The sequence below is a fragment of the Galeopterus variegatus genome, unplaced genomic scaffold (assembly GCF_000696425.1).
Source record: "Galeopterus variegatus unplaced genomic scaffold, G_variegatus-3.0.2 Scaffold1645, whole genome shotgun sequence".
NCBI lineage: Eukaryota > Metazoa > Chordata > Mammalia > Dermoptera > Cynocephalidae > Galeopterus > Galeopterus variegatus.
In genome coordinates this window covers 325,014-333,394 of record NW_007727756.1, presented here as the reverse complement: position 1 = coordinate 333,394, position 8,381 = coordinate 325,014, and the positions used below count along the sequence as shown (strand labels likewise).

General features: G+C 41.8%; 1 pseudogene; it reads right to left on the bottom strand.

Annotated features, from left to right (window-relative positions):
• Positions 1 to 309: 309 nt before the first annotated feature.
• LOC103594917 lies at positions 310 to 4,047 on the bottom strand (annotated as a pseudogene).
• Between the last annotated feature and the right edge of the window lie 4,334 nt (positions 4,048 to 8,381).

Sequence of the window (8,381 nt, the reverse complement as noted above, 5' to 3'; positions counted from 1 at the left end):
AAGAAAATTTCACAGATGTAAATATACAACACCGTCTGATTCCTATTCATTACACTTCTGGTTTAACCCCTTCTAGCCTCCAAAGAAATTTAAAATATGCAGTTTGTGTTCCTTGGCTACTGCACTTATCCAGAAGAAATATTCTAAGAACAAGTTTCCCTGGTTCCAATTTATCATATTTTCCTTCTTAAAGAAATTCTTTCCCCTCCCTATATATTTTTTTGCATGTTGTATAAAAATACAAATTAAAAAAATGAACTTTTATTAATCATAAATATGAAGGAATTTGGATGGTGGTTGGGCTACCAGTCACTCAAAGGCCTGAAAACAGAAAGAAAAGGAAAAAGGGAGTCTCTACTTCTGATCTAATAAAAAAGATAAAATTCCTTGTTTTGCTAATGCTATGAGCATACCATTTGATGAGTGCATAATTTAACAAGACATTAACAGGGGAAATGTATAAACCCTCTCACTATCGTCTCAGTAACAGACTGAGTTTACCCCAGCAACCTTCAGAACAGCTTTCTGTAAGAAGCAGTCAAAGCTGCTCCTTTTCTCTTCCCATCTTTCTAACCTGGATTCTCTTTGCTTATGCTTATCAGAAGTAGATGTGCCAGCAACCTCAGTATTTCTGGTATATTTCAATGTAACTGGATTTTTTTTCTATTCACTTTTTATTTTCAAGAGAAGAAAACTCAACTGAAGGAGCGTATAAACCTTTCTTCCTTTTCTGCCTCTAAACCTTCATGGCCCATTCATTTATTCTTTCAGTTTACCAAACTCCATCCATCAGGGCCTCATCCCAGTTTTGTTCCCATTCCTCCACTCCCCCCTTTCCACATTCACAATTTTTTTTTTTCCTTTTTTTGTGACCAGCAACAGGATCGCAACCCTCGGTGTCGCACCCGCACTGCGCTCAACCAGTGAGTGGACCGGTCTCTGTATGGGATCCGAACCCTCGGCGGGAGCGCCGCCGTACTCCCAAGCGCCGCACTCTACCTAGTGCGCCACCGGGCCGGCCCACACATTCACAATTCTTGTGTGACATTCCTTTCCTCTCGCGTCAGACCAGAGTGCCTGTATCAGCACGTTGCTGTCCTCCACTTGCTGACTTGTACAAGAGCTCTGTCAATTGCTGAGTCTTGGTCTTCCTACAGGACACCCATTTTGGGTGAAGATATACAAACTTCCATCATGCCTGGAAGACTTCTGATTCCTCCTCGGTCTGTCCAATAAATTGCTACCTGAATTTAACTAAACAGCAGAGTCTGGTTTTTGAGACCGATTTCTGCCTCTTGGCTTTTTGCATTCTCCTGGGTGTCAGGGGTCTTGACCGCTCTGGCTATCCCCAGTCTCTTCGCTACCTGAATTTAACTAAACAGCAGAGTCTGGTTTTTGAGACCGATTTCTGCCTCTTGGCTTCTTGCATTCTCCTGGGTGTCAGGGGTCTTGACTGCTCTGGCTATCCCCAGTCTCTTCAGCCTGTCCACTAAGCTCATCTTCAACTGGCTAATGTCAGGAGGGTTCTAGGAAGGCCTCAAGCCATACATCTTCTGGAGGTATGTTTCAGATGGTTGGGAGGCCAAAAACTTTTCAAAGAGATGCACTCGAGGCCCAAAGATCAAAGGAGAAGGGCGGGATGAGTAAAATGGTGGATTTGATGGCATGGAAGGGATAGCCAGGGCTTTAGGGAGAGGTTGGAGGAGGGGCTTCTCTGAAATTGGGCTCTGGTACACTTTAGCAGAGATGCCTCACTCTTGTAGAAGTTTGGCCAAGCTCATGGTGCTACTGAAGGTTATAGCAGAATCATGTTGATTGGTGATGGATTCACCAATGCTGAGTCTATAGGTCATGGTAGGCGAATTCACGGCCGTGTTTGATGAATTGCTCCCACTTCTTCCACAGGATCACGAAGGGAACCCAGAGCTGGGGGTAACCCAAGTGATGTAAGAGGAGTGTAATATCCTACAGATGGTGAAGGTGAATGCCTAGTTGGTGCATGACAAACACCTTCCTGGGTTTGAGGTTGCAGCTGTAACTGGTCCTCCTTCTGAAGTAATGGGCGGTATAGGAAGATCGCCGTTAGTGGTTTGGAGGTTCTACTTGAAGAGGCTACTGAACCTGAAAAATGATACCCTTCTCTTCATCCTCTTCTAAATATGAGATGTGGCAGATGGCATCTTTGGGCAACTGGGTAAAGCCTTTAGTAATGAAACCTGGCTGTGGACCAAGAATGGGTCCCAGGTTTGGTTGAGCAAGCTACTTCCAGTCATGCAGTTTGTGATCCTTCAAAGGGATTGATGATTTGTAATTTTTCTGGCATAAAGCTTTGAAGGCAACTGGCACTGCTGAGGTCTGTGATCTCTGACTGGCTGGTGCAGAGAGCAGCAGAGCTCTCTGTGGGGTGCCACAGCCACTGCCCCCTTTCTTCTGGTCATCTAGAACCTGCATCTTCTGCTCTCATTCTTCAGCAAAGAACTGCTTCTCACTAAAACAGTTCTGTCGGTGTAGGCTAAGGCGATGCACTGCTCAGCCTAATCACTCTCTCCAGAGGGTCCTGGTTGGCCCATCTTAAAAAATTTTGCTGTCATGATGACACTGGAACGGTTGGAGTCTGTGATAGGTAGCAGAGCTGGGAATGAGACGGAGTGGCCTCATATGTCACTGGAAACCTTGATGATATCAAATACTCATTTCTGTTGAGCTTTTTGTTTAAAGAGAGAAGGTTCCTCATCCAAACAATTTTTTACAGATAGTCCCCTCAATCTCAGTATAGGACTGGGAGAAGTAGAGATGGGCAGCAAGGGCATAGATCTGGGAAGTTCCTTTATTTCTTCTTGGAGTTCATGTAACATTCCCAGATGTCGCATATTCCTCTCGTAACTCATGCAGCTCCATGTGAATTGTTGTTGGGCGTCTTTGGAAGCTTGTAGGTGAAGTCTTAGTTCTTCCTTCTCAATCACATGTTCTTTAAGTCTGTGCTGAAGGTCTACAATATAAGACGAGAGAGGAGATCTCTTCTTGGTATCGAATCAGTTCATTGCTCTTCTTTGACAATTCTTCAGTCATTCTGGACACCTGAGAATTTGTTTCACCAAGTTCTTTAACATAGTCATTGACAAGGTATTGTTCCTTCTCTTCATTGGTAATAGTTTCTGTCTTTATTTATTTATTTATTTTGTCCTTTTTGTGACCGGTAAGGGGATCGCAACCCTTGGCTGGGTGTCACCCGCATCGCTCTCAGCCAGTGAGCGCACCGGCCCTCCCTATATAGGATCCGAACCCGCGGCAGAAGTGCCGCTGCGCTCCCAGCGCCGCACTCTCCCGAGTGCACCACGGCCCGGCCCAATAGTTTCTGTCTTTATATGACAAGCCTTGGATCACAGAGTCCTACTCTCTTCTTTCAGTTCCTTGAGCTTTTCTTACAGCATGTTTGACCTGCAGCAAACCTTGAGATAAACTAAAGGACTCACTGAACTGAAGAGGTGTAGAATAGCTGGATCAGTTTCACTGTCTTCAGAAACAATGGAGACGATTTGAAGTAACTAGTCTTTCTTGGAAAGCTCATGCTGCAGCTGATTAACTCGATCAAAGACTTGTCCCACTTGCTGTGCTTAGATAAGACATGGTTCTAATCTAAGAGAGCTTGTCCGATTCAAGCAGCCAGCACCAGATCATGATCCCTCTCTGCCAGGCGATGTGTAACCATGTCGATGGCATTGTAAGATTCGGTCGTTGGTTCTGCCTTGTCTGTGCCTAAGAATCGTGTAATGGAAAGTCTCCGCAGCGAGCACTGGACAGAGGTCATCAGATGCATGTTGCTGCTGGTATGGGGACTGAGTCCAGTCTAGATTTTCATATAGAAAGAGTCTACATTTAGCTTATACTGTGGTAGATGCTCTTCTAGCAGACCCATCAGCTCAACTTCAGGGAGATCCTCATTGGAGAAGACATCAGTGATGCTCTCTGAGTCTCTGTAATTATTGTTTATATTAGGTTTTCTTCATCTGATGGTGATATAAAAATGACATTCTGGGGTTGACTCATATAGTATCCTTTCTTGCTTTGGTTGAGAAGGACAGCTTTGGTATGAATCAGAGTAAAGGAAATCCATCAAGCCATTCAGTAAAGAAATAGATCTGGTCATATGGGTATTTTCTTTTAGACCAGTTTTCTCTGATGAGTCAAATGACATCTGCAGCAGTGAGTACTCTCACGGGGTTGTCATTCCTCGGACAGCTGTAACTGGAATGGTCTGGCATCCTTCTTGCTCCTCCTTTGCTCCCTCAGGGAGGAGCCCCTAAGGCACGGCGGCCTGAGAGCGGCAGCCAGAGCAGCCACCACTGTCTTTTTGCTTTGTTTTAATGCTGGCTAACTCACATCAGGAATTAAGGACTTTTTTTTTTTTGTCTTTTGTTCATTTGCTAGATCTGTACACAGCATGAAACATCTGCAGATGTCTGTTTAAGGCAATTTCTTTATGCTGTGTGATGCAGTTTTTACCTGTGAGTACACATATGTTATAAAATGTAAGGAAGCTACTTTTTTTAGACCTGGGTATTTTAGTACTTGTCAGGTACTTTCCCTTTGGGAATGCTATTCATTGTGACAGAGGACATGGGTGAAGTGTAGAAAGTGATGCTTAATTTTAATACGTAGCTCTCTATTCAACTTGATGACAAACAAAAAAAGTTCCAGTGATTCCTCAAAATTTCAGAGATCTGTTTTTTTCCCATGGGAGTCATTTTGGGATCGTGAGAACAGACTTAAAGAGTTTTTTCAAACTTGAGCCCTTTTGATTTGTAATGGAAGAAGAAAACAAAAACAAAAACAAACCCCCCCCCCCAAAAAACCCACCCACATGTCCATCTGATAATATGCTTGGTCATTTGGAATGCTTTCTATGAAGGAAGTGGTGGTGATAGGTTCTGGAATGTGGAGTGATGGGAACTACAAGGATACGGGACTTGGGAACTTTTCGGAAATAAAGTTTTCTTTTGCTCAGTCATGATTAGTCATGCTTTCCAGGATGAAGCATTGCTAGAGATTAGCCGAACACATGGGAAGAAAGTCAGAATATCAGGTTGGCCTTTTTTTTTTTTTTTTTTTCCCTTTTTGTCTTTTTTCGTGTCCAGCAACGGATCGCAACCCTCAGTGTCGCACCCGCACCTCGCTCAGCCAGTGAGCGGGAACCGGTCTGTATGTGGGATCCGAACCCTCGGCAGGAGCGCCACCGCACTCCCAAGCGGTGCACTGTAGCAGTGCGCCACCGGGCCGGCCCGACCTTTTTTGATAAATTTTGATAAGAAGTTAAGTTCTAAGAATGTAGCATTTTCCTGCAAAAACTATTTATGTTTTTTTGAGACAGTTATATATCCCATGCTTATATAACAATGCATGGCATGTTAATAAGCAGTCAGTAAATACTTGTAAAATGAATAAATAATAATACAGTGCATTTTATTTGGTATATGTGGCTTTTTGTTTGGTTTAGTGAAGAATATTAATTTAAATATGTCCATAAAATAATATGTGGGTAAATGCTAATAAGGAACCTTTCAGTCAGCATTAAATTAGACTTGGAGGGCCGGCCCGTGGCTCACTTGGGAGAGTGTGGTGCTGATAACACCAAGACCACAGGTTCGGATCCCTATATAGGGATGGCTGGTTAGCTCACTTGGGAGAGCGTGGTGCTGACAACACCAATTCAAGGGTTAAGATCCCCTTACCGGTCATCTTTAAAAGATAAGTAAGCAGGTAAATAAGTAAGTAAATAAATAAATAAGGCTTGGATTATTTCAATAATGCTGTGCAAGTGCACTATTTGTTTTCTTCCTTAGGAGTCAAAGCAGAACAGTTATTTGACGTGGGAAGATGCTATGTTCTGGATAAATAAGGCTTCTAGTAGGTTCTACCTGCCAAGGATCAATCAGAAATGAAAATTGTCTGGACTGATATTGTAAGTCAGTAAGACTGTGATTACCATCCTCCTGTTACAGTGGGAAAAAAGGCATAGTTTTAATCTATAAAGAGCTCATGGCTCCAGTGAAGGAGATTGTTGTAAATGCTAAGTTCTAGCCCAAGGTCATTCTCTTTGTTTCCTCATCTGTGAAATGGGCAGCCTGAGTCTATCAGCAAAATAGTTAATGAGTTCTGTGGGTGAAGCATCTTTTTTTTTTTGTCTTTTTTCGTGTTTGGCAACGGATCGCAACCCTCAGTGTTGCGCCTGTACCGGACCGGGACCGGCAACGGGATCGCAACCCTCAGTGCTGCACCCACACCTCGCTCAGCCAGTGAGCGGGAACCGGTCTGTATGTGGGATCCGAACCCTCGGCGGGAGCGCCACCGCGCTCCCACGCGGCGCACTGTAGCAGTGCGCCACCGGGCTGGCCCATAACCTTTTTTTTTTTTTTAAATGAACATCTTCAACTTTCTATATTAGCTTCAAAACTATTAATCAAAATTCCAGGTGGAATTCTTTTGGTAAAATTGACAGAATTATCTTGAAATCTCTTGGGAGGCAAGAATAGCAAAAAGCTGATTATTGAAAGGAAAGATAAATTGATAAAAGCTGTTAGTGAAAGAATTTGGCAGTATATGTCAAATCTGCAGTGATTTATAACTTGTTTGGCTGTTGGCTGGTACAGAGAACCAAACCTTTGACCTTGGTGTTAAATTTATAACTTGTAATTCACAGTTTTCATTCCTGTAAATCAGGCTAGTAGTGTGGAGAAAACTTGGTGTGAAAAGATTTTGGCAGCATTATTTGTACTAGCAGAAAGTTCGAAACTACATAAATAATAATAGAGGATCATTTAAAATGTCTGATGACCTGATGATATGTTGCTTTGCCTCGCATGGATTTGTCACCCCTTTTTCCTCTGGGTGGCAGAGCTACCAAAGATTACTCAAACCCCATCTCTTTTGAGCAGTGAGAAGCCCCAGAAAGGGGGGGAGCATTTCTTCCATTTGGGAAATTAACAACGAATTGGGGCTCTCCTCCTGCATTTTTTATCCAGATCAGTAAGTTACAGGAAGAGACATAGGTGGGGTTTTGCTAAGTGCAGTTTAACAAGTTTTACCAATAGAAGCTGGTAACATTCAGTAAAAATAAGTCAGATGACATTCTCTCTTAGGCAATTAAGTGATCCACTAACAAAGGCTTGATTTAGCAAACATTCCTTTTCCCTCTAGCAGCTTTTTAGTAACTTTACATATCAATTAATGACTTGTCTGTCTTTGAATCAGCAACCTTGCTTTGTTACAATTCTTATCTTGCAACAGAGACTCAATAGCCTGGGGAAAATTTCCTGTCCTTTGCAAGATCAATATTTGAACTGCAAGGCTTTGGAAAACCAGGCCCTCTGAAGTACATTTGCTTTATGAATCCTCTACAATGATACCCTAAAATTTAGTGAAATTATGTAATATTTAAAATGATATTTATTAAGGCTTTGTAATATTATTACATCATGATCACTTTTGGTTAATAAAGAAAAAGGGAGTATGTGGAATTATAAACATGGTATGATTGCAACTTTATAATATTTAAGTATAAAATATTATATGTTGGGAAAAATAAAATCCTTTTTTAAAAAAACAGTTTTATTGAAGTATAATTTCATACCATAATATTCACCCACTGTAAGTGTATAAGACTTTTATGTATTTATGGAGTGGTGCAGCCATCACAACAGTACCGTTCAAGGACATTTTCATCACCACTGAAATTCCCTCATTCGTGCCTCTCATCTCCAGCCCTAGGCAAACAATGATCTGTTTTCTGTCTGTATACATCTGTCTTTTCTGGACATTTCATATAAATGGAATTATGCGTTATGTGGTCTTTAGCGTGGCTTCTTTCACTTGGCACGTTTTTGAGGTTCTTCCATGTTGTAGCAGTTATCAGTAGTTCATTTCTTTATATTGTTGAGTAGTATTCCTTTGTATGAATATACCACATTTTGTTTATCCATTCACCAGTTGATGAACATTTGAATTGTTTCCAGTTTTTGTCTATTATGAATAATGCTGCTGTCAACATCTGTGTATATGTCTTTGTGTGGACAAATGTTTTCATTTCTCCTGCGTAGATTCCTGAGAGTGGAATTGCTGGATCATATGATAAGATTTTGTGTAGAAACTGCCAAAGTGGCTGTTTCCAACAGCAATGTATGAGGGTCCACTTTTGGTTCACATCCCTACCACTGTTTGGTATTTATTGTTGTTTTGATTATAGCCATCCTTGTGGGTGTAAAGTGGTTATCTCCTTGTGGCTTTAATTGGCATTTCCCTAATGACTAATGACGTTGAGCATAGAAAGTTCTTTTAAAAATTCACATTTTTATGCTTTGTTACAATTCTTATCTTGCAACAGAGAC